The sequence below is a fragment of the Triturus cristatus genome, chromosome 12, assembly GCF_964204655.1.
Source record: "Triturus cristatus chromosome 12, aTriCri1.1, whole genome shotgun sequence".
Classification (NCBI taxonomy): Eukaryota; Metazoa; Chordata; class Amphibia; order Caudata; family Salamandridae; genus Triturus; species Triturus cristatus.
In genome coordinates, this window is record NC_140595.1 from 327652325 (window position 1) to 327678635 (window position 26311).

Below are 26311 nucleotides of genomic sequence, written 5' to 3' on the forward strand. Positions count from 1 at the left end.
GGATGACGACGAGCCGCCTGAAACTGAACTCAGATAAGACGGAGGTCCTCATCCTGGGCTCCTCGCCCTCCGCCTGGGACGACTCCTGGTGGCCCCCCGCCCTGGGCACCGCACCCAAACCGACGGACCACGCACGCAACCTGGGTTTCATCTTGGACTCCTCCCTCTCCATGACCAAGCAAGTCAACGCCGTCTCCTCGTCATGCTTCAACATCCTGCGCATGCTGCGGAAGATCTTCTGGTGGATCCCCACAGAGACCAGGAAGACCGTCACCCAGGCCCTCGTCACCAGCCGACTGGACTACGGCAACGCACTCTATGCCGGAACCACCGCCAAGATCCAGAAGAGGCTCCAGCGCATCCAGAACGCCTCAGCCAGACTCATCCTCGACATCCCACGACACAGCCACATCTCCGGACACCTAAGAGACCTGCACTGGCTCCCGGTCAACAAGAGAATCACCTTCCGCCTCCTTACCCACGCACACAGAGCTCTCCACGACCAAGGCCCGAGCTACCTCAACAACCGAATCAACTTCTACGCTCCCAAACGCCACCTCCGATCCGCCAGCCACGCCCTCGCCGCCGTCCTACGCATCCGCAGAGCCACCACAGGAGGAAGGTCCTTCTCCTACCTGGCCGCCAAGACCTGGAACTCCCTCCCGGCAGACCTGCGCCTGACCCAAGACCACCTCTCCTTCAGGAAGAAGCTCAAGACCTGGCTGTTCGAGCAGTAGCGGCACCCCCCCCCCCCCCATAGCGCCTCGAGACCCTACGGGTAGGTAGCGCGCTCTATAAATGTCTTTGATTGATTGATTGATTGACACTTGGGTTAGCTTTGTCGCCAGCCATGACATTATAGCACTCCAGGAATCATGGGATACCTCGCCCGGTTTTTGGTTGGATGGTTTTTCCAGCTTTGTTAACCCGGCCATCCCCAGTAATGCTGGTAGAGCTAAAGGGGGTCTTATCCTCCTTTTCTCACTTAAACTTAAGGGGGAGTTGCAACTGGTTAAAAATTGTTCCCCAAACATTTTAATTGTGGAAAGGGTGGAAAACTTTTTTTTAATTAATTTTTATAATTCCTGCAACAGGGAAAACGGAACTGATCATATAGCCTCCCTGGAAACCTTTTTATCTTCTGTCAGTCAAGATTATAATACTAATGTCGAGTTCGTCCTATTGGGCGATCTTAACATTCATCCCTGTAATAATCTGTGTAGCACGGCCAACCTTGGGGGCTCATCGGGTCCGACGGTCCCTCATTTTGAACATACCAAGGCAGGTGAGGCATTGGAGGAGCTAACAGCTAATTTGAACTTATTTGAACCTATGAGTACAGAGGGGGAGAAGAGATCAGTCACCTACAAAGGCTCAGATCCCGGGTCAATTATAGACTATATTTTTGTGACACCAGCAATTTTACACGGGTCCTTTTCTTACGCCACAATTGTCTCCCCTTTCAGTGATCACAACCCTGTCCTTTTTGAGGTAAGGTGGGGGGACTTTATGGGGTCAATGCCCGGTTGTACCATGAGTAGGCTCGCACTTCGTCCAGTGGCCCAGGGGAGAAGGATAAAGTGGGCTAACGTGGTCCCGGACACATTTTATGCAAATATCCTCCCTAAATTAGAGGGCCACATGATAATCTTTGAGGATCCGAAGGCAGCCAATCCTGTGATAATGGGTGCATTCGAATCCATTTGTAATCATATTTCAATCGACTTAACGGCAAAAATAGGGCAGGGTGCTAACAATCATCGCCGTTGGTTCGATGCAAAGTGCTCGAGAGCACATAGATCACTTAGGACAGCCCTCAAACACAACCCGAGAGACAAGGCAGCCATTACATCTTTAAGGAAAGATTACAAGTTAGCGATCAAATGTCGGAAGGATGATATAAAGATGGCAGCTTGGGATAGACTTCTTGCAGCCGATGTTCTGCATAACAGTAGTCAATTTTGGTCCGTCATAAACGAGCCATTTTTCTCAGACCAGGATAATAAAGTCATGGATTGTGTCATTCCGGATGACATATGGCTGACCCATTTCAGTACAGTGTACGGTGCCCCGGACACAACAGCTCCTGGTTCTACGTTTATAGTCCCCGAGGCTGGACCAGTTATTTTTAATGACGTAGAAGTAGAACTAGCAATCGTGGAGACGACCAGAAATAAAGCTCCTGGGCCGGATGGGGTACCAGCCGATTTTTATAAACATTCCCCGAAGTTATGGGCCAGAATATTGTCTAAAATATTTAATGCAGCCAACAGTAATCTGATGCCCCCCACTTGGGCCATATCCATAATTGTGCCGATCTTTAAAAAAGGACGGCGCGATGACCCAGGGTGTTACAGACCCATATCACTCCTAGACTCAGCTATAAAAATACTAGGCAGGGTTCTACTGGCTAACCTGAGGGATAGTGTTGAGGGATGTGGGGGCCTGTCCAATATCCAGTATGGGTTTAGGGAAAATAGAGGTACCCTGGAGCAGTGCTCTAATTTACACATGTTGATCGCCAAATATATGGTAGCCAAGGAGGGGTCGTTATTTTTGGCCTTTATGGACCTCTCCTCGGCTTTCGACTTGGTGAACAGGGCTAAATTGTGGACTATTCTTTTGGAGCTGGGTATAGATGGGGCACTGATTAAATTTATGGCATCGCTCCACCAAGAATTGTTTTCCCAAACAAGGGTTACAAACGAGGGCAGGTGTACCACCCGCTTCAAATCGATGCGGGGTGTGCGTCAAGGTTGCATTTTAGCCCCACTCCTCTTTACCATCTATATAAATGGCTTGGGTCAACATCTGGAGGAGGTGGATGCTGACGTTCCACGCATAGGAGAAGCGAAGGTACCTGCCCTCCTATATGCGGACAACACTGTCCTCATAGCTCGTACTGGAAGGGGCCTGCAGCATTTATTGGATGCCTTTGGGGCATTCATCGACAGGCTAGACCTCAAAGTGAATGCTAAAAAATCTCATACTATGGTTGTTGGATTCCACAGGAACAAGGGCAAAATGAAAACAATTTTTAAATGTAAGGGTGATGTTGTCTCTAGAGTGGAAGTTTTCCCGTACCTGGGGGTGCTCTTCGATGAGAGGGGCACATGGGGACCACAGATTCGGGCAAAGAGTTTATTAGTGGCCAGATCAACGGGGGCACTCATGGGGTTTACTAAAAGACTGGGAGCTAGGCCAATGAAAGCCCTTTTAAAGGTTTACAACGCAAAATGCATCGCAATTGCGATGTACGGTTCTGCCTTGTGGGGTTATGCACATATGGAGCTCATCCAGAGAGTGGAAAACAGGTTTTTGCGAAATCTGTTGTCCGTGCCCCAATCGACCCCAACTTTCTCAATCCATGCAAAGGTGGGTCTTGATTATGTCACAGACAGACTAAACCTGGTGCCGTTAACATTTTGGCTAAAGACCTGGCTCAATAAGGAATTAACCCTTAATCATGCCATCTTAGCTGATGTAATGTCCCTGGACCACTTTAAAAAGGTACCGTGGTTAGAGTACCTGAGTAAGTCCTTTGCACAATTGGGACGCCCGGACCTCTTCTTAGAACCTTCTGGTATTAGGTAGGTGGATGTGAGTCTGGTTAAAAAATTATTCATGGAAAGGGCCAGATTATCCCGGGAGGAAATAGAACAGAAACCGACTGTCAGATCCCATTATATGTTATTAGGCTCTAACTCTCTTGCACAATACCTTGTAACTGTTACTAAGCCATTTCATAGGTTTTTATTGGTAAAATTTAGATTTAATTTGATTCATTTTTATTTGGGGAACTATCCAACCTGGACCAAACCTGATCTAGCAACACCTTATACTTGTGACCAATTTTCAGTCCAAGATACAATGCATTTTACTATGTTTTGTGGGCATTTTCTGGATATCAGAAATAAATATTTATTGCCAATACTGAAGGAGGCGGGCTTCACGTTCGAGAGGCCGGCTTTAGTTTTTCTCCAATCTCTAAGTAGTGTCCGCATTACATTTTGTGTTGCTAATTTTCTAGTAGCGGCATCAAGGATAAAATTAAATAATGTACCCCGATTCATGATCCAATTAAATTTTAACTGTATTACATTTTTATGACAGAATATTTTTATTGTATCAAATGTATTATATCACATATAGATATTAATGTTTTTATGCCTTTTATGATTGTTATAAATCGAATAAAGTGCATTTGACTGACTGATTAGAGCATGCAAGTAGGGAAAGAATTTGTGAGTCACTGTGGACAGCCAATATGGGTTTGGAGTGGTGCATGACTTTGGGCAAATATGGTCCCAAAGAGGTTTCTTGACGTGAGTGGAACTCTAATTTGAAACGCAGAAATAGTTGGCAAGTTACTTGAGGCGATACAGCAGCCTAAACAAATAGCTGTCATAAAATGTACAGCACATAAGAAAGGAACAGATTATGTGTCAGCTGGTAATGAATTTCCAAATGACATAGCCCAACATTGTGCTCGAAATCTGACTTCATTGAATCGTAACAGGGAAAAGGAAATGGATTTATGTCCCTTGCTTTTTACTAATACAGTAAGTATCTGGGATGAGGTGAGACAGTTACAGGAAGCAGCAAAGGAAGAGGAGAAAAAACAATGGATAAAATCAGGATGCACACAATGGGAAGTGGACAGAGTTTGGGTTTACAGAGACGGAAGACCAGTAATGCCTGATAGCATGATCTCTACCATGGCATGGATGTACCATGGGCAGGCTCACATAGGAAGGGACGCCATGATTAGACTTTTCAAACAAACTTGGTATAATGCAAAATTCTGGCTTATAGCTGAGAGCCTTTGCCAGAGATGTCTCATATGCTAGCAGTTTAATTCAGGAAGAAAAACTGTGGTGAGCTTGGGAACTATAGGACGGGAGGGAGGTCCTTTCACTCGTACGCAGCTTGATTTCATTGAAATGCCCTCATGCAACAGGCTAAGATATGTACTGGTGATTGTTTGTCTATTTTCTCGTTGGGTTGAGGCTTACCCGACCAGAAGGAATGATGGAGTTACTGTAGCAAAACTCCTACTGAGAGAGTTCATTCCTATGTTTGGTTTCCCAGTAACAATTGAAACAGATAGAGGGAAACATTTTCAGAATGAAATTATAAAACTGATTTGTGAAGCATTAAAAGTACAACAAAAAATGCATTGTGCCTACAGACCAGAGGCTTCTGGAGTGGTAGAACAGATAAATGGCACAATAAGACGATGCCTTGAAATTTCAGATACTAGTTCTGAATCTTAGACAGAGTATGCAGGAATACGAGAAAGAACTAAACATGAAACTGGAGAATCTGAACAAATAATCTTTGACAAAGAAATCCCGAGTACAAGTAGAAGAGAAATTCCTTCAGAAATTATAGAGATAGAAGGAGAGGAATTAGATACAGAGAGTGAGGGTGAAGTGATTGCGGAAGAACCCCGAGGAGGTTTAGGGATACAACCCAAACAGGTAGAAAAAGGGTCAGATAGTCAGCAGGAAGATTGTGTGGAAGAAACACGAGGAGGGATAGATTCAGACAGTGAACCTGAAATATTGAGAATAAAATTAAAGGAAAGAGATATCCAAACAGAGACAGAATCAGAAGAAAGTGAAACAGAAAATACAGGGGGAAGAAATTTGAGAAAAAGGGCTTGGAAAACCGAACGAGAAGAGAAAGGATCTAAATTAAAAAGGCCTTTATAAGAAGATGTTTGGCCCAACAAAATCAAGAAATTGAGATACAGATTGACAAGAATAAAGCATGATAATGCCAAACAAGTGAATGAAGTGTCCAGTCAGGAAAAACAAGAGGAGACAGATCAGAAGTACTTGCAACGCACAAAGAGGATAAAAAGGCCTAACCAGAAGTACAAGTCACCGGAATGGAAATATGTGGCACTTCCTGATATACAAGAGGAAGCTGATAGCCAAGAAAGTCTGAGAGTGACTGTGCATGAGGTGAACAAGGAAGAAGAAGACTCGGAAATCCTGAGAGTAATATTGTCTAACACTAGAGAAGAAACGGATGACCAAGAAATTCTGAATGAAGACTGTGAACCCATGGATAAAGATGATTCACATATGAATTAAGAGGGAAAAGACTCGTAAAGGAATTGAAAGCCTGGCTAAAACAAATGACCAGAAAAAAACAAGTAGGCAAATAAAGCCTTAGGTTTAGACAAAGAAATTTTTTGAAGAAAGAGGTTTAGTCAAAGTACACTGATCATTTACAACATGGCAAACACTGAGAATAGAAATCCAACCTGTGAATTTTTTCGGAAATGGTGTAGAATGTGTTTTTGTTGTACAGGATTATTAATGCTTGTTTGGATTATATTAGCCAAAACTCTGATAGTAGTCATATCACAAAACTGGTAGATAGTCCAGAACTTCACAAAGATAAGTCCATAAATGATTTTTCTAAGAATGTTTTCACAAAGCTATTATACGAGTATGTAGAAACAATGGATGTTAGAGATTGTTACGTTTGTATGCAGTTGCCTGCATCTGTATCTGAAGGTGTCACTTATCATCATCTTCCTTTGACATATGGGATGACATGTAGTGTCCTAGCAAGTTTGTTTTATAAAACAGGCAAATTAGAATATTATTACACGGACATAGATAATATTTTCTCACAAATTCCTGTAGTTCCTGAATAAAACAAGGTAAAGCTGGTAAAATTCTTGGCACATTTTTCCTAGAAACAAGAAAACTAACCTTAGAAAATGTGTTTAAAAACAACCTTACTTGTAGTTAAAGAAAAAAAGAGAAAACTGTCCTGAATATGGTGGAAGAGAGGAGAATTAAAATGCAAAAGAAAGTGACTGGGGAAAAAATGGAAACACCATCTTGGGATGTTGTGAAGGAAAATTATTTAAAGGGATAAACAAACCTGGCAATGGCTTTAGATTGGCTCCAGAAAGGGAAATTATGCATAAGTAGAGATAATATTATATATGCTAATTATTTTGTGGGTGCAAGTGAGTGCCAGGATTCAAACAAAATCTTGGGAGGATGGGGATTTAAAGGAGGAAAAGATCCAGTATTCCCTGGAATATATTACATTTGTGGAAACAGAACTTATTATAGGTTGCCGGACCATTGGTACGGAACTTGCTACTTAGGCCTGGTCTTTCCAAAAATATTTAATGTGGAAAGGGGAGAAAATAGATTGCATGAAATAGGTAGACAACTAACACGTAGAAGAAGGGAGAGTTGGTCAGAAATTATTGGTGATATTTTTGGAGCACTCATACCAGCAGTTGGAATGTCTCTGAATGCACATAAAATTAGAAAATTGTCTAGAGTTGTGGATCGTTTATCAACAAAGACAGCTGGAGGGTTCTTAATGGTAAATACCGAAATCGTTGCCATGAGAGCTATGGTAATGCAAAATCAACTTGCCCTTGACATTATAGTGGCAAAAGAGGGAGGAGTCTGTGGAATACTGAAAGTACAACATTGCTGTACTTACATTCCTGACAAAAGTCAGAATATAAAGATGTATATTAAGAACATAACTGAGTTGCATGAAGAAATTGTTCCAATGGAGGTTGAAGGTGTATGGGAAAAACTTGGTAAAAGGTTTTCCTCTTTTAAGAATTTATTAACAAAATTAGGTAGCCCTTTTGTGGTCAAAATACTAATACCTGTGACTTCTGTGATTGTTCTAGTGTTAATATTGAGATTAGGATGTCTGTGCATAAAATGAAGAAAACTACAAAATAAGATAAAAAGAGAAAACAAGAAAAATAAAGAGGAAGAAATAAGGGAAAGAGAAATAGAGGAAATAAAATTAGAAGAATTTAAAGAAAATGTGTACAAGAAAACAATGTAGAGAACACTATTGTTTAAACTAACACATGCAAGTGAATTCGAATAAAACCATTTCCTTAGACAAATTTAGTGAAATTAGTGAGTAGTGGTGATAATAAAATCACCAAAGGGGGGCTATTGATGGAGCAGGTAAAACAAGATTTTGTATACCTCCTCTAATTTGCATGAAATTAATTACGTAATCATTCTAAAATTAATTTACATAACGGGTTTTAAGAATCAATATTTACACCTTTGATAAACATAAATACACGTGGGACTAAGTTGCTAATTGCATGGCAAAATTAAATATTTAACAATGGTACGCAAACTAACCTTAGATTGTGTTGAAATAGTAAAATTACATGGTTTATATTGCTTCGTGATTGTATTGTGGCTTAAAGTTATCGTATGGTAAGTATTATCTCTTTAAAAGTTGCTGCAGCTAGGAAGATACTAATATATATGGGGATTAGTCTGGGTTTGAACATTAGAACCTTCATTTCTACATATTAATTGCTGTTATGTCTATTTTCACTTAGTTAACATTCGGGCCTACTAGGTCGCAGTACTCAAGATGGCGTTCTCTGAAGTAGTTGCCACCATGTGCGCGCGACGATTTCTGTGCATGCCCAGATGGCTCTGGAAATCACAAGGTGAAATGAACTCCTGACATCGTGTTCCCTGCCAAGGTCGATGTGTTGGGGACTTGACCGCAAGCCAGTAGATGAATGTATGAGAACCAAGGAAGAGACAAAGAACGAACCTGTCAATAGGACCCTTTTGCCTTGAAAAGATACATTTTTCTGGTCCCCACATGAGAATCGGAAGAACCATTACAAATTGTGCACTCTTGTGCCAAGTCACTATGCAGAACCAGTTTGCACTGGGAAGATTGCAATGAACTATTGATAACCCCGAACTGTCCAATCAGAACATTTAGTCTGCCCCTAAAGTTGCCATATTTTGTATGAAGTAAAGCAAGGAAAGGTATAATAACCCCTCATCAGTCATTACGGAAGCGGTTGGGATATAGTTTTTGCAGTTGTTGTAGTTGCTGTTTGTTTCTGGGCTAATCTTAGAAGGAGGGTTCTTGTTGGGTGGTTGTTCCTTTTTATTTTTTGACCTTTCTATTTTTTTCATTAATTTCTATGCTGCCAGTCTGGGTGTGGAATTGATCCATGCTGCAGATTGATGTATGGACATTGCTGAAATTCTGAACTTTATATATTCAGAGATATTGCGCTATTTCCTGTATTTTACCTGATGGTTGGATCCCTTGGTGAGGGTCAGACAGTCTGTCTGAGGGAGTCTTTACCTGAGAACGCTGATAATTCCTTATTCAATCTGAAGCTATTTGTCGCCTGTTCATTGGAGATATCAAATGTTTTCCTAGATTTTAATTGTGTTTTAGCTGGTTCTAATTCACCATCAACCAGTCCAACTAGTTGGTCCATCGACTGAACAGTGGAGTGCCTTGATGATAAAGTCAGGATTCTGAATGTTGTATATAGAATGTGTATATAAAGTAGTAAGAAAATTAATCCTGATAGATAATAAGGTACCCACATGTCCAGCAGCCCCTTCTCCTGTGTACAGATTTGAGTGAGTTTTATGTGGATGTGAAGTGTGTTGGTGTTATGGGCCCACCAATGAATGCATGACTGAACCTTTGTGAATAAGGATCTGTGACATAAGGAGAATATGTAAATGTTGTCCTTTCCGCTGGATCACTTTACCTGTAGAATCTCATTAAGAAACATTGTGTACCCAGACCATATGTTTGTGCCATACTGAGTAGGCAGCATAATAAAGTTATTACTTTTTTTATGAAGTCAAAACACTGACTGGACAGTGCTTTAGTGGATTGAGTTCAGTTATTCAGCTGTACACCACATCTGTGAATAAGTCTCTACCCTAAGGTTCAAATGCTAAAGGCGTGTACTGGGAGATCGGTATCGGAGCACATAGTACGCCCAGCTCTAGGCCAGATTATCAATTTTCGCAATCCATTGAGCCATACTATTCACCACAAAGTCCTACACAATTTCATCGCTTTCAGGTCGTCCCAGACCCTTCTCTCCCTCAGAAAGGCACTTCTCTATTTCTCCACCCTCAAGAAGCATTATCTGAAGACCACTAAACACTCTCTAGATGCTCCCAGTAACACCACCATCGGGGAAGAAAAAATAATCTGCTGCTAGTTCCTTAGTCTCGCTACTCTGTGCCTCCACATTGGCAAATCACATTTTGCAAAGCCCCTATTCTGTTACCTCAGGCGGTAGGGAGAGCAAACATATGCATGAAAAGTGATCCTACTAATACCTGCATTCTCAACCCCTTATTTGTATAAAACTATGGTCATAATTGAGGGAAAGTTATTATGAACTCTTCTATTTACCTCTTTCTGCCTGTAAATAATCTGGTTTGGTTTATAATCCAGTAGACGTATATCCCTTAACGAATTGAGAAATTATGGCAATGATGCTGGAACAATTTTCTGAGTGGGGGTGTTGCCATAAGTGTTGTGTCCCTTAAGTAATAGGGCGGATGCAAAAACCAAGCGTTACACAATGTCCATTTACCAGTAGAGTGGTAGTGGAGCAGTAAGTGCTCAGTGGTGGAATTTGGAGCAAACTTTCCCAAATATATGATTGAAGGATGACTTGGTAGGCTACTGCCATTTACAAACCTCAAAGTACCCATTGAAATAACCCCTAGAAATGGTCCCTATATTTGCGTCAAACAAGTTTTCTTGACAAACCTATATGGTGCACAAACAATCAGCTTTCAATACAGATTTATCATTTGCACATCACTCTAGTAAAGAATCTTGATTTATTTTGAAACTATTAAAATCTTTGTTTCCATCACACTTCAGAATCACAAAAACTGGCCCATGTGTACTTTGAAGCATACACATATTTTAAATTATATGAGCAGCTTGCATTGTCAATTAATTACATTTTGTATTGTTTTAAAACATTTGACATCCTACACCCTTTCCTTTCACAGTTCCCAGTAAGACTGCTGCATGATTCACAATACACATTTCCCTCACCTTACAGTTAGGTTTGTTAGAAGATTTTGCCTGATATTTGACCTCTGTCTTTTTACTCACAGAAAATGCAGCATGATAAAAGCAAAGTTTAAAGGCCGTTTTATTGCTACTTCTCCTCCTGCAAGGTTATTATGGGATGCTACCCCCCCCACCCACCCCTTCCCACCCACCCCTTCCCACCCACCCCTTCCCACCTCACCCCTTCCCACCTCACCCCTTCTTTCAGCTTCCCTGAAATTTGATCAACAGGTGTAGAAGTCTGATTAATATTCCGATTTCCCATCACTTTATACGTTTGCATTTATGTCTAAGTTGAAGGATTTGTTGTTGAATAGGAGGTTTATTTAGTTCATGAACAGTTATTTTGCAATTCTAATGCTTCCATTAAGGGCTGCTACTCGTATGTCACCTTCTTGAGAGATGTAGCTGTAAGAACAAACTTTAAAGTTGCTAATTAAATTGTCTTATCAAAGTTGTACAACCTATTAAGTTGTTCAGTTTCATAGGAAATCATTACTATCAGTAATGTTGTGGGAAAGCTCCCGAGTAGCAGGCCCTGAGAACACCTGTAGTTAGTAACTCTGCCATTACCTTCTCTTCTGTTTCAGCAGGATTTTTTCCACCTTATATATATTCGGGACAAACCACATTGCAATCGAAGGTGATGTAGATGGCAGGATGAACATTTTAAAGAAATGCGTGGTTAAGTGTGTCTCAACTGACTTTGAGACACATAATTATTAAAGATGATTAACAAGAGAAAACTGTGCATGTCTTGTGACTAAGGGGCATATCATCAAGCGCTTTATCTCCGCTTTTCTGGCTTTAAAAACCAGAAAAGCAGAGATAAAACCAACGCCCTATCAGCAAGAGGGTGCGAACATGCGTATTCGCATGTTAGCACCCTTTTACACTATGCCTACCTTTGTATCTCTAATGAGATGCAAAGTGGGCGTTCCTGACATACACTACATGTCAGGAGAGCAATAACATGGCTTTGCGCTATCAGCAAAGATTCCCTTGCATTTTGGCAGACGTTAGTTTTTGGAGAAAACTGCTGTTTTCTCCAAAAACTAACGTCTGCTAAAATCCTGACTAAGCCACCCCTAACATTGGGGGTGGATTATGCTGATACGACCACAGGGTGGTATCAGCAAGGTTATCGCCCTTTTGCAGGGAACATTGCTGGGAAACCAGCGATGTTCCCTGCAAAACGGCGATAACATCGCTATCTCTGGAATTTTTATCGCCCTGGAGCAGCTCGTTGATGATAACGCGCTACCAGGGCGATAAAAAGCAGAGATAGCCAGTGATAAGAAAATTATCGCTAAGCAAGGCCAGCGATAATTATCGCTGGCCCTTGCTGATATGGCCCACAATGAGCTGGTTCTGGTCGGGGATAAAAGCCTAACCGTATTTGGGACAATGATGTTCAATATTTAGATTGAAAAAGTATTTGTCGAAGGCCCACTCTGACCTCGAATGGGTCCCAATATTACATTCAGTGCAGCTTCGGAAATATGCGCAGCTGAACAGTGATCAGATATGTGATGGGGACTTAACTGCTTTACAGTACAGCATGTTCACTGCTACATTTATTTAAATACTTTTCTATAGTGCATCGCCAGGAGTTTAAGAGCACATTACAACAAACTTTAACTACACATACAAGCTATGTTTGTGTACGAAAGCAATCCAATTGAGCGAGGATTAGGTTTCAGGAGGGAGGAGAGAAGAAATGTCTTTGCAAAGGATAAAAGTGAAAGATGGCGTGCGAGTCCTGAAGGGGGGTTGAATGATCCAGCTCGTCCATCAGTGGCCGCTTGTGAAAACGAGTCTTGCGCCTTTTGTGGAAGATTAGGACATCAATGTCCTCCTAAGTTGTGTGGGAAGGTGTTCCGGATGGCAGGGAAGGATCCAGAGAAGGCTTGCATTTCGGCTGTAGATGTTCTGAATTTCAGGGGTTCGAGACGAGGGAGTGCTTGCTACCAGACTCTTTATCCACCAGAGGTTTTCAATAGTCCTGCTAGGTAGCCCCACACTGGCAGCCCTATGTGAGAGAGCATATTGAATCTTAGAAGAGCCTCTAGAGTGAGCCAATGAAGATCTCACAGAATTGGGGAATTTTCTTTCTTGGTGATCAGCCGGTTTGTTAAATTAAGTACTTCTCTTAGAGGAGCAAAGTGTTAGCTGGAAGGCCCGTCAGGATGGCATTACCCGCATCACTTCTAGAGACGAAGAGCGTGTGCAATGGTCATAAAGTGATTATTGAAGAGCATATACTTTGTTTCTATTGCATGAACACCAAGAAGGGTGATATTCTGTCCACCAGCTTATAAATGTTCATGAACCAACACGATATGAAGAATATTGTTCCGGTAGGGTGCAGTGGTGTTAACGATGAGATTTTAAAACTATCAACCAAAATGAATACTCACGCGGGATGACGCACATGAGGTGTTCCCTTTACTTAGTACTGCTGAATTAAAAGGCAGTTCTATACTCACTCCATTTGTATTGTGAGTAATTTGCATCAGTTCTGAGCTAGATATATGCTCAGATTTGTGACCGCAATGGTAACACTTTTGTTGACTCAAACGTGCCTTTATGAGGGTCCTTCTCCATTCTATTGTGGTGTTCACACCATCAATACAGCAAGACTTTACTTATTGGACTCAAGGGAACAAGAATCACTTCTATATCTTCGAGTAACAATGTAGATCACATTGCAGTCGGTTTTTCTTTGAAAATGTGAATACAAGACGTCTCTGAGTGAAACAATATTTTGAATATGCGGCTCTTGCTTTGAATCAGTCAAAATTGGGTTGCTAGACTTTTTCATAAACCTTTTGTATACAGAATTGAGATATTTGAGTTTACGCCGTGGCAGTAAAATTAAATGTAGTCCAATAATGTTATTTAAGAGTTGTACTAATAAACAAATTCACACATTTATTGCTATAGTCCAAGGGTCAAATTAGAGTTTATTACCACAGCGCAACATAAGTGACATGTTAAAAGCACTCTTTACTGCCTCGTAAACTGCATCTAACAATTACTTTACACAATTCATAAGTCACTAAATGGGAATGCTCCCTCTTACCTGCAAAACAGGCTCAGACAGCATAGCCTGGCCAGACTGTTAAGATGTAAAGAAAAAACCTTTTTGCAAATTCCACGAATTTGCACTGCCTGGAATGGCAGGAGAGCCTTCGCCTATCTTGCTCCCTGCCACTGGAACAAACTACCTTTGTATATTCGACTATGTTCAGAATTTGGAAAGTTCAAAAAACTTAAAAAAAACAAAGCTATTCTAGTCAATTAGTTTAGCTCAGTTGGTGTTGCTTGTCTGTATCAGCCAAGATATTCCCATGGGGATGATACGTTTTCCGCTCTATCAAATGTGGTTAACAGAACAGTTGCACAGCTCTCCTAATAGTCACGATCTCTTGCATGATATTACCTTGCTGCACAAATTTAAACCATTGCATCCTGGTTTTGGTTAAGTGCATACATACGCATATTTTAGTGGCATATAACGACCAAAAAATGATGTGAATTATTATTTTCAGTGCAAAAGATTAGTTTGAGACAAACCCCTTATCAGCCCCCTTGGGAATTGCCCTCGGAGTGCAATCTCTAAGATAGGATCCATTGGGAAGGGATACCATTGGAAAGGAGAGATTCTCCCCTTTTCCAATGATACCTTCCAAATCCAAATCTGTGCTCTGGGTGGCCGAGGTTTGCCCCTGAGCACCGATTGAAACGAAAGTAAAATTAATGAATTGGCTCATTTCACTTTTACTTTTGCAGTAATTACATCAACAGGCAATGCACATTGGTCATCATTACCAACAAAAATCCTTTGGATGGTCTTTTTAAGCAGCCCAACCTGAAATGAAAAAAAAAACGAATCTCTTGGGTGCCAGCACCAGAGGGTTTTCCTGCCCCTGGTATATTGAAGTGACCTCCACATTAAAAGCACCTGGCTTTGCACGCTCCTAATGTGGAGAACACGTCACTAGTGTCCAAGAGTTAAAACTTTCAATAAAAATGATCAATGGCTGCTAATGTTATGTTATACATTGGCAGCTACGATCATCCTTGAGATGCATCGATGGCTATCCTTAAATTATTTTTCTAATTTAAAAAGCCATTCAAAAGATGGCAGCCATGTGTGTGCTGTAACTCACAGCTGGCCATTTTTTGGGGGGGGCGCTGCAAATGGAAACAAGCTTTGGCAAAGCCAGTGAGTCAAGAATCACCCTTTCATGACTAGACCTATTGCATTTGCCAGTGCTTATTCTAATAGCATTTATAGGTTTAGCTGCTTTGCTGTTCAAAGTAAAATTCAACTCTTAGATTAATCCTGAAGAGAGGAGGTATTTGGTGAGCCATCTATAATAAACGAGGCTCAAACAATTGTTTTAGTCAGTTGTTGATCAATATGATATGGCTAAAGCATGTGACATTAGTTTCACATAAGGTTGTTAAATTGACTGATATTTGGACTTGCAGGTGGATGATTTCTGTACAGTTTGTGTACAAATTGTCATATCTTTTTTTATAAGTAGTCTATGAAATAGCTTGTGACTGGTTCATGCCATACAGGACATCTGGGTTGTAGGAGCCAGGAAAAGACAAATGTGTTTGAAAATGTGAAGAACATGTTGTTATGTAAAGAAAAGAAAAATCTACTCAAAAATATTGTACTTAAATACTACAGAAGTAATTAATTCCAGAAAAATAGAGTGCATTACAATGACAGAGTACACGGTTGTTTTCTCATTTTTATGAAGCTAGCCTGGATCATTAACTGAAGACAGACCTCTAGACCATGTTTTTGAAAAAAACAGGAAATATTTGATAGCATTTGATCTAAATTGCTACCATTTCTAAAACAAAGTACGATGGATTTCCGTTTGGATCTGTTTTTTTGGGTGGGGTGGTGTAAATCTTTTAGTTTTTTAGCCTGTGGACTTGGGATGTCAGGCAGGATATGCGTGAGCGGTATCTTTTTGACAAAGATTGCCATCATAGCTATCAATGGGGTCAAATGAGTTTTTCATGGTGAAGGGGAGGAGCCTCCTGGTGTTAAATCTTTTCATAAACTCAGATTATTTGTTTTCAAAGAGGGCAGTGGAGCTGTTATAGACACATTAAAGGGGAGTAAAATAAGGTGCTATCTTAGCTGGTATTTTAAACTTATTAATTAAAAGATGTCAAGCTCTGTCTGCCTAGCAATGTGCCTTCTTGCTGTGTAGACTTCAGTGGTGGCCAATTCACCAAATGCACTGCACTGACAATTAAACAATGCATCTGTAGCATCCAGTAATATTGTCAGGCGCCACATAGCAATAAAGCACTGGTATGGGGAGCTCTCCACCCCCTGTAAAAAGCAGGGGTCTTAGATTTTTTTTTAAATGTTTAAAAAAGTCCGACCACAATGGCCCATGATTAAATCCCGGTCACGCCTGCAAAAAACACACCCCTTTTCCACAGGAAAAACCAGAACAGATAAAAAAAAAAAGGAGTACTTGGGGGAGGGAGTAAGATTTAAAAAAAAACCCTAACAAAACCAGCAAAATGATGGTGCGCATGGCGATCTCTTTACCAGATACTGTTTCCACATATTAATGGATGTAGAAACGTATACATGGGGCACTCCTATCTCAACTATTGCCCTCCACTATTTGCCCACCTTTTACATGTCACAAATACGTCACAAGTTTATGACAAATACGTGTCTTGAATGTGCATTTAGCACGCATTTCTTGTGTGGTCTAACAATATTAATTTAAATGTTGCACTTGACATTATTGCTAGCTTACATTCACTGTAGGATTAGTAGATTTACTCAAACTATCTGCGTTTACTAAATCAAATAAGATTTTATTAAACCATCCTTACTTAGTAAATATGCTCACTGTAGAAATGAATTTGATTTTCATAATGTGTGCCTTAATTAATATATTAAAAAGAACAAATGATTGGCGGGATACAGAGCAAATCAGGCATCCACCCCCAGTCACAGGTCTAGGTTAAATCCATTGTTTTTTGCTTCCCACACCACCCCAGTTTGGACCCAGCCATATGCAAATCAGTCTTGACCCTGCTACCCATGGGAACAGTCCAGCCCGACCTGCCAGGCCAGGTCCTACCTGGACATGAAAACAAGCATCCTGGGAGAGATTTTGGGGTATCACTCCTCATCAGTCACGCTAGCTTGAATCCAGTAGTATAGTGAGCATAGGACCGACATCTGGGCATACTCTTCCCAATTAGAGGGACAATGCAAAAAAACACACAATTTGTGGGCGGAATGCTGAACAATGCAAACATTCATCTCCAGTCACAAAGATCTGGTTTTAATCCATAGTATTTTGATCACCACCCAACTTTGGACCCAGCCATATGAAAATCAGTCTTGACCCTGCACCTCATGGGAACAGTCCAGCCTGAACTGCCAAGCCAGGTCCTCCCTGGACTGGAAACAAGAATCCTGGGACTGATTTTGGGGTATCACCCCCTCATCAGCCAGGCTAGCTTGAATCCAGTGGCGCAGTGAGCACAGAACCCACACCTGGGCATATCCTTCCATCTTAGGGCAACAAAGCTGACCTGACTGATGAGGGGTGATACTCAGAAACTGGTCCCAGGACTATTGTTAATCTTTTGTATTGCTGTAACTGAACTTCTTGTTTGCCTAATATTGGTACGCCTCAAATTCTTCTGGAGGTTGGGCTTTCCTGTTGTTATTCTGTATCTTTATAACATGGTACTAAGAGTTGTGTATCTTAACTTGATTTTACTTTTGTAATAAAACTCCTTAACACTAGCTACTGATTCCTGTGATTGTGGAGCCAAATGGGTTTGATGAAATGTTAGCTCCTATCCCCTCTCAGGTGGAAAATAAAAGGTCCATCTGAGTACCAATGGTAAGAATGTGGGCCCACAAAACGCTGGATCAAACTTGGTAGCATGTTGGATGGTTTTCAACTGACGTGAGGGAGTTAGGGTGTCCTACTTAGAAATTCCCAAGCAAAGTCCACACCCCAAAAACGCCATGGTTCAGTCGAAGGATTGGCTGTGTGTTATCCTGTGGAGATAATTTCAGTCGTGTGACTGTGGTCCTTAACGCAGAGAAGTTCAAGTAGTTATCAGGTCTGTCGTGGTCTAGGACCCCGGGATTCATACCTACATGGTAGGAGTTTCAGTGTAAAATACACTGGGTGTAGTTGTCTGTTGTGTTGTGGTCTGGTTGTGAGATGTCATCAGCATTATTGAGATAGGGACTTTGGGCCTCATGTAGGTAGCATACCAGTTACCACTTCTAAAATACCGAACGTTACCGAATCGATATTTTAGAAGTGGTAACTCGTATGTAGGTAATGAGTCGGTATTTTTTACCGATTCGTTACAATTCGGTAATTACCGAATCGGTATTTACCGATTCGGTAATGAGGCATACCTTCCCATTGAGGGGAAGGTATGCCTCATTACCGAATCGGTAAATACCGATTCGGTAATGGTGGAGAACAAGCAAGGGTGGCAGGGTGTCACATTGACACCCTGTTGCACCCCTGATTCGGCCATGTGTGCACATGTGGCACACATACATGCCCTAAGGGCATGTATGTATGCCACATTGCACACTGCTACGCGCTTCAAAATGCCCATACACATACATTAATTATTTACCACCAACTATAAGTTGGTGGTAAATACCGACTCTTAAAAACACCCACACACTCCCCCTACATCTCGATTTTGGTTTCGGAATTTACCGAATCGGTAAAATTACCGAATCGGACAAGTTACCGATTCGGTAACATTACCGATTCGGTATTATTACCGATTCGGTAATTTTACCGATTCGGTAAATTCCGAAACCAAAAATTGTCCCCCTACATACCAATAGCCAAAATACCGGTCGGTAACGGTATAATTACCGAAAATCGGCCGTTCCCGACCGGTATTTGGCTACCTACATGAGGCCCTTTATCTTTGTGATTTTGAATTGTGGTTGGTATAGTTGATTTCAGTGCATCTGGAAGAATTGAATCAAACCGAGAGAGATCCCGCTGCTCTAGATTTCATTTGAAGTAAATGTCAGGGTAGGTCAGAAAGTATTGCTCTGAACTTTTTCACGTCTATGAATAATCTTTAGTTAGTTGTTAAAGTTGCTTGTATTTGTTTTGCATGAATTGCTTAGAGGATGCACTTGTGAAGATTGTAAAGGAAGGTAAGTTGCTGCAAGGAGTGAGATTGACATGTACAGAAAAAAACAAGGGTAACCCCATACATTTAGAGCACCTCGGGTAATGTAATATGTTTATATAAACAGTAGTTCAGGGAAATAAATCTCTTTTGGAGATTCACAAGCCAGAAAACTAAATTCAGATATAAATCTCTTTTTACACTTAATGTACATAGTCAGAGACAAATATTTTTCTAGCCAAAGGGCAGTTTTATATGCTAAGTAATTTAGATTATAAACTGTAAACTAACAAGAACTAGTGCTCATGTTTATAGTGGGAAGGTGGTGCAGTGGGGTGTGGTAGAAGAAATAACAAAAGGTGCATCACTTAAGACATACCGACACTCGTTTTATTTCTGTTAGGGGTCATTTAAGTCTGATTGTCTACGGCGTTTCAACCTCTGTTATTCTGAGGTTATCATCAGAACAGAGCAAGAGCTCTATAAATCTAAAAAAATAAAATGGAAAGAAGGCCTACAAGCAAATAGAAATAAATGACTCTGTATAGTGATAACATATTACATTTTCCATTAGGTCACTTGCCTGTACATAGGAGATCAAGGCGTTATCAATTTAACCAAAGGACGTAATGGATGAGCCCATCAATGTGAGCTCTGAAGATTCAGTTGGGTCGGACCTGGAATAGGCTTGGGAGCCTATAACCTCAAGACCTACTGGCCTTAGGTAGAAACATCTGTATACACTGGATTCCGCTGTGTCTATGGTTAAACCAACGTGCTATATTAGAATTAGGAATCCAGGATTTATAGTTTAAGAATTAATTAATAAATCTACCCATTCCTTAGAGGGTGTAGGCATTTCTAACACGGATGCTAAGCCGTGATGGAAAAATATTGTTTAACTTACTGAAGCGTGTAATCAGGAATATGAGGGTGGCCAATCCAGGGAGCCCTGCTTATGTCGGGAACTCTGTAGGGAAACAGGTTAAATCCCCATGATGTAAAAAACAATACCAAGGCTGGCAAGTAATCAGGGCATGTCTATATGCATACATTTATTGGTGTGCGAAGGGGAAACACTTACTGTATGCGTTTGATTCTAAATTTGTAATAAACCTTCTTAACCTTAGCTAGTGATTCCTGTGATTATCTTGTAGTCAAATGGATTACACAAAATTGATTGATGTAATGTTAGCACCCATCACCTCAGGCAGAAAATAAAAGGTCCATCGGAGGACCAATGATAAGAAAGTGGCCCCTGAAAATGCTCGATCACCACCACACAATAAAATATCCTGCAATTCTATCTGCCAACACATTGTTATGCTCCTTTGGTTCAACCGCTTGAAGTTCACTTCTGCCAGATTTGACAAGCAGGAACAACCTCTTGGAACACAGCATAAAATTGTTTTCGTTTAAGTCTTCCCCCAAATAAATCTCTAACCACTCAATGCTATCATGATATCTTAACAGGCAGCCAGGCCTACCAAACACCCTCACGATAGTCACCCTCGACATACAAGGGAGCGTTCAAAGTCAATTGTGCCCAATCCAATCTTAAACACTCCATATCTCTCCCATTCGTCCATAACCCTTCATGAGCTATGAAATGTGGTTAGTGGTATGCAATACCGTGCAGCCGTGGCCTGTGCAGGTAAGAGTGGTGGGGCGGTGGGAAGGGATTTAGACAGACGACGACAAGGGACAATGAATTATTTATTTAATTTTCCCTCATGGTGGTCTGTCGAGACCCACCCAGCCCAACTGCCCCACCGCTCGTTCGTGACGGGCACCTCCTGATACCGTGTAATAAAACTATTTACTTTTTTATCACCATGCTTGGATACCAACTCTGTATAATCTGGCTCTTGTGCGTCTTTGTTTCTGATCCTGAATGTAACATTGAGTGGTAGTTTAAACCTTTAAAGAAAGCCTGGTATTGCTCATGAAACAATTACGAACATTAAATTTAACAAAATGTGAAGAATTGCAGCATTATTTGTCCTGATATTACCACCTTAAGGCTGCTTACTGTTGCCTCTTTAAGTGACATGTCTTTTTCGCTATTAATAATGGGATTTTTATGATGCAAAGTGTGCATCTGTTGTCACTCAATAGTACTCGTTTAATATTTACTGTCCTAAAGCCACAGTTTGTGAATGAAACCCCAGTGAGTAAAGAGGTATGTAAGATGTAGCTATGGGTAACAACCTTTCCAAGAGCGCCTAAACTGTTCACTAGGCAGAGGAGAAATTCATCTCAAAGTGCTAAACGCAGCTAGGAAAAGATGCATAAAATCGCTTTTCATAGTCATTCATTTCATTCTCAGCCTGAACAAATATGCACACAGGGTACATTGTGGTGTTTGTTACAGGAGCAGGGGTTCCTCCTTTCTCACGGACCGGTTGTATAATGCGAAATATAAAACCAAGAGGCAGGCTTTGTCTTACAAAAGGAAAACAAACAGGGCCAATAGCTTCCAGCTATTGCCATTGATATATTGTGCCTCATTGAAATGGCGGCTCCTGTATTTACATTGGCAAAAGGCCAGTTTACCAGACATCTACATCCCTAATGCACATCTGCAACTTTGACCCACTGTGCACTGCACAAGGTTCATCTCTCCTGCATTGATAAAAATAGGAAATCAAGGAGTACAATGTATGAAGCTCTGGCCACAAACCAGTTGGTGCAAAATTCACACTGACTTGTTTATGCACTGTGGCTGTATAATACACTGCACACCGAGGTTGCAAAGTGTGTATGTGCCTGCTTTGTGCGCTCCTCAGGCTCAATGGTATTACAAAAAGGGGTTGCATACTCTTGTGCATCCCCTTCTGTAATACTGATAGGGCTGGTGCACAGGTTGCCTCAGTGCTATGAGGGTGTTTCCACATTTGCGTGGGGGCGTGGTCCCATTCAAATGAGGAAATATCTTTGCCTTTGCGCCTGCGCTGTATGATAGGCACGGGTGCAGATCCAATCAGGCCCTTAGAAGGCAGGTTCACAGTGCTTTGGTAAAAGTTGACGCACTGTCATTACGCCTCCTGAAGGCAGCCCTCTGGAGGGGGGGGGAAAGGTTATATGGAACTTCCAGGAATCCCTCTGCAGGCGGGTGCAGTCACTCACTGCACCTTCCTGCAAGGGGTTTGCCCTTCCCTCTACAAAGTGCAGGTGGGTAGCCACCCCCACAGAGAAACGCAGAACGGCTTTGAAACGGTCACTCTGTGTTTCATGGAATGCGCTGCCATAAGGGCAGCAAACGTTTATGGCTGCCCTGGGGGCAGCGCCTTCATTGCAATAGTGTACATCGTCCATGTTTGCGCCCAGTGCACCTGTCTAAAGGTGAACCTTGGCACAACCAAGGACAGTGCACCATTTAGTTAATAACATTTTGCTATGGTATTGATGTGATAATCAGTCACATTGTGAGATGTACATTCGCAGGAGGTCATAAAACCACCTGTTTGAGACAGGAAGTGTTTTGTAATTCCTTGTGAATGCCTTCCAGCAAAGGGATAAATGTCTGCGATGGGTAGCAGATGTCAATCGCTCCTTGCAAACCCTTTCCGTTAAAGGTGAGATGAGCTGTTGGGGGGGCTGGGGGGGGAGAGAATCATGCAGTGGTCCCCTGGATCCTTTTTTTCATACCCTGCTTACCATGATTCCCAGAGGTAAACTGTTCTGCAGAGACCGCTTTCTCTTTGCAAAACAGTTACCACACCATGTCGGGGGCAGGTAACGGGTGAATGGTCTGCAACTGTAATTGTGGACACAAACCATTGTTATAGTTCATCACAACTTACAAAGAGGGGTGTAAGCCCTCTCATTTTAAATTTAGAAGGGTTTGCTAAAGGTAATTTGCAAGTTATCAGGCTCACAATGTAACCATCAAGCTTCTGTATTTGCAAAGCCTGTAACTTTGTGCTTTGCAACCGCACAACGATTTAGTACGTTGTGTATAAAGTTACTCGCTAGTGACCAATATAGTGGTCAATACTTATTGATCAACCCCAACCAATCTATTGTCAACCTTTCTGCCTCCAAAGTCCAACAGCATGAATCTCAAAATCACCATCACTATGCTTAAATATCAGTCACTTAACAGCTTTAGAGAGAGAAGCGAAGCGATTTTCTCTGTGGAATAAAGGCAGCCAGAGAGCCCATGCATAAACATTTCTTCCTCAGAACTATAGTTGAGTTTGTATCAACTTGGCCTTTCGAGACTCATCTTGTGAGAGGAGCTGGCTTACTGTGCTGTGTCCCTGTTTGCCCATACATTGATAGCCCTGTTAAGACCTATAAGAAATATTACTTTGGATACGACTTTGCTGAAGATGTAGTTTTTACACCTTCTAATCGCATTAGACCACAAAGTGCTAGTCCATTTGATAAAATGGATGAGATGGGACATCAACAAGCAATGCAATGGTATGCTAGGAATATTGAAAGTGTGCCACATTGCTATACCTGCTGCTCATTCAGTATGAGTGTGCTGTGTGGAATGTTGGTGCATGGTGATGCATTGGTGCTTTGGAATGTGAGTGTCAGTTGGAGTATGGGCTGAGCAGCAGGGAGGCTGCTGCTGGTGGGGCTTAACGTCTAGCTTACCCTAGAAGCTTATTTTTAGAACTCTTACCTGGAACTGAGATAAATACACTTTCTTGCATTAATCTACACGTGGAGTTGGACCGTTCCTTTCATTACAACATTTTGGTGACGAAGAGGGGATTCGAACCCATGCACACACCTGGAGCCACCCGATATTGTTTTCCCTTACATGCCACCATCTTACTTGTCGGCTGGCAGTCAAGCCAAGTTTGCGTTTTCCGCTGCATCTTTCGCTCTGTTTTACCGTGTTACAACAGAAAGCAGGAAATAAATAAAAAGAAATAAACTGGGATGGCGTGTTCCCTACTATTATGTTATATCAGTCAGAGGACCGTTTAGAAGAATTTCACGGGGATTTCAGTCTTGTTTCTATGTTCAGAAGCCTTAACTTGCTTTCATTGCGATTGGTGACTCATTTGTTTGCTGAAATAGTCCTACTGTATATCTGTATCTAAATATTCAACTTCATTCGAGATACTCTAGTAAATGAATAAACAGATATAAAATAAAAAAACCTTAGGGCTTCCTGAATGCACACGATGGCCTTTCCTGCTCGTGTCTCATTCAAACCTGCCGCACTGTCTACACTGCAGTCAAGCTTGGGACCATCGGTGGAGTAGAATGAGCACAGCAGATAGGACAACAGGAAGTGCAGCAAGGACATCAATAGAATGAGCACAGCAGATAGGACAATAGGAAGTGCAGCAAGGACATCAATAGAATGAGCACAGCAGATAGGACAATAGGAAGTGCAACAAGGACAACAGGAAGTGCAGCAAGGACAACAATGAGTTGCCAGATAGTCGAGTGCTCACCCTGATGGAACCTTACAACTAAACAGTCGGCAGTGACTCCTAAAACCCTCATGAGCATCTTTGAACTCATGAAAAATGTTCTTGAACTTCGTCATGTGTTCAGAAAAGAGATCCTGTTTGCACGGTTGCACATCACTTTGAGGAGTAGTGCCACAACAGAGACTGCAAAAGGATGACAAATGTTGGCATTGATGCTATTAAATGGTAAAAGAGTAGCAAGATGGAGTTTGAATTGAGTAAACTAGAATCATATTCCTGACCTGGATGAAAGGGTGGCAGTATATTTGCATGTGATGAGGGAGTGTGTTAAATAGTTCATTAATACTGGTCTTGGGACAGCAGTAAGTCCCATAGCTCCTTGCAGTCGTTTTCTGTACTGTTTCTTCTCTCATATGTTCTTTGAATTGTTTGCTGCATTTGCTATGATCTTGTGGCAGTATCCCTATGATAGTAAAATGACTCGAAGGGGTGGAAGGACTGTTTGACACAAACTATTGCCTGTCTCCCGCAGATTTGAAAATAACAATGAAAAGGAATGTGTGAAAAAACACTGGAACAGACCACCCAATGCAGTGATCAGTGGACATTCAAGATTACAGGTACTAGCAGCGTGTGACTCCTATGTTTACAATGTTTGCCCACTGGGGGTATTAATATTGGTAAATTATCACTTTTCCTATAGCCAGTGCCTTTTTGGGCAGCATGTAGGATGTGTCCATATACTTGTGGATAATTGTGTGAGAGGTGCAGTGAAATTACTCGTAAGTAATAAATGCCTTTTGAACATTGCCAGTTAAGAATTCTTGATATATTTGATTTTTGACTTGGACAAGATAATGAATATTTTGCTGTAAAGTATTATCTTGTTTCTTGTGTAGATCAATATACAGTAGTAACAGTAGTGGGCATTGGTGAAATATTTACATTTGAAACATGCAAAGGATAACATTTGGTAGCACTTATATTTACTTTGCTCTCACATTAAGTTTTTGTGCACGTTAAAGTTATGTCTATTATTTGGAAGTTTGTTTCACATTATTATGGAAATCGGTTTAATGAATGGACCTGCAGATATTGAGTATGTAACTGTGCCCACCATGTTCGCTATGTTTTGTCTTGAGAAATACCTATCTGGTCAAAGCACAGTGATAAGCACCATCATATTATGAATGCTCAAACCGCTTAATCTCCTGTGGCCTAAAATAAAAAAAATGTGCTCTTGAGTAATGCAAGTTGTCCGTGCTTAATTTGTAAATAAATAAGGGCCAGGGTTCTTGTCTGGAGGCCACTGCAGCTTGCACCACAATTTGCCCCTGCCATGCTGGCAACGATAGTAACAACACAACTACTAACCATCACACTACAACAAGTGTGACAATTTGGACTATTTCAAGCCCCCAAAGTTATAAGAAGGGCTTGGGTGGCAGGTAATATTCATTTTTAATGTATATTGAATTAATTAACTGTTGTTGTGGTCATCTCTAAATTAGCCAAACAGCACCACCTTGTGGCAGATGTCACAAGTGCCGGTGTTCACAATTAAGTGCCGGCTCAAATTAAGCACTGCAACTGGTGCTCATGTAAAGGGCTCCTGTACCATGGGGTCGAGTTCGCGATAAATAAGATTGGAAAAAAAGAGAGCCTTACTGCCACCTAACACGCCATGAGGAGATAGTGACCATGAAGCTTTGCACAACACATTGTATTTTCTTTGATTAGCACCAACATGTCATCTTTTCTCTGCACATGGGTTTCAAACAATATACACACCA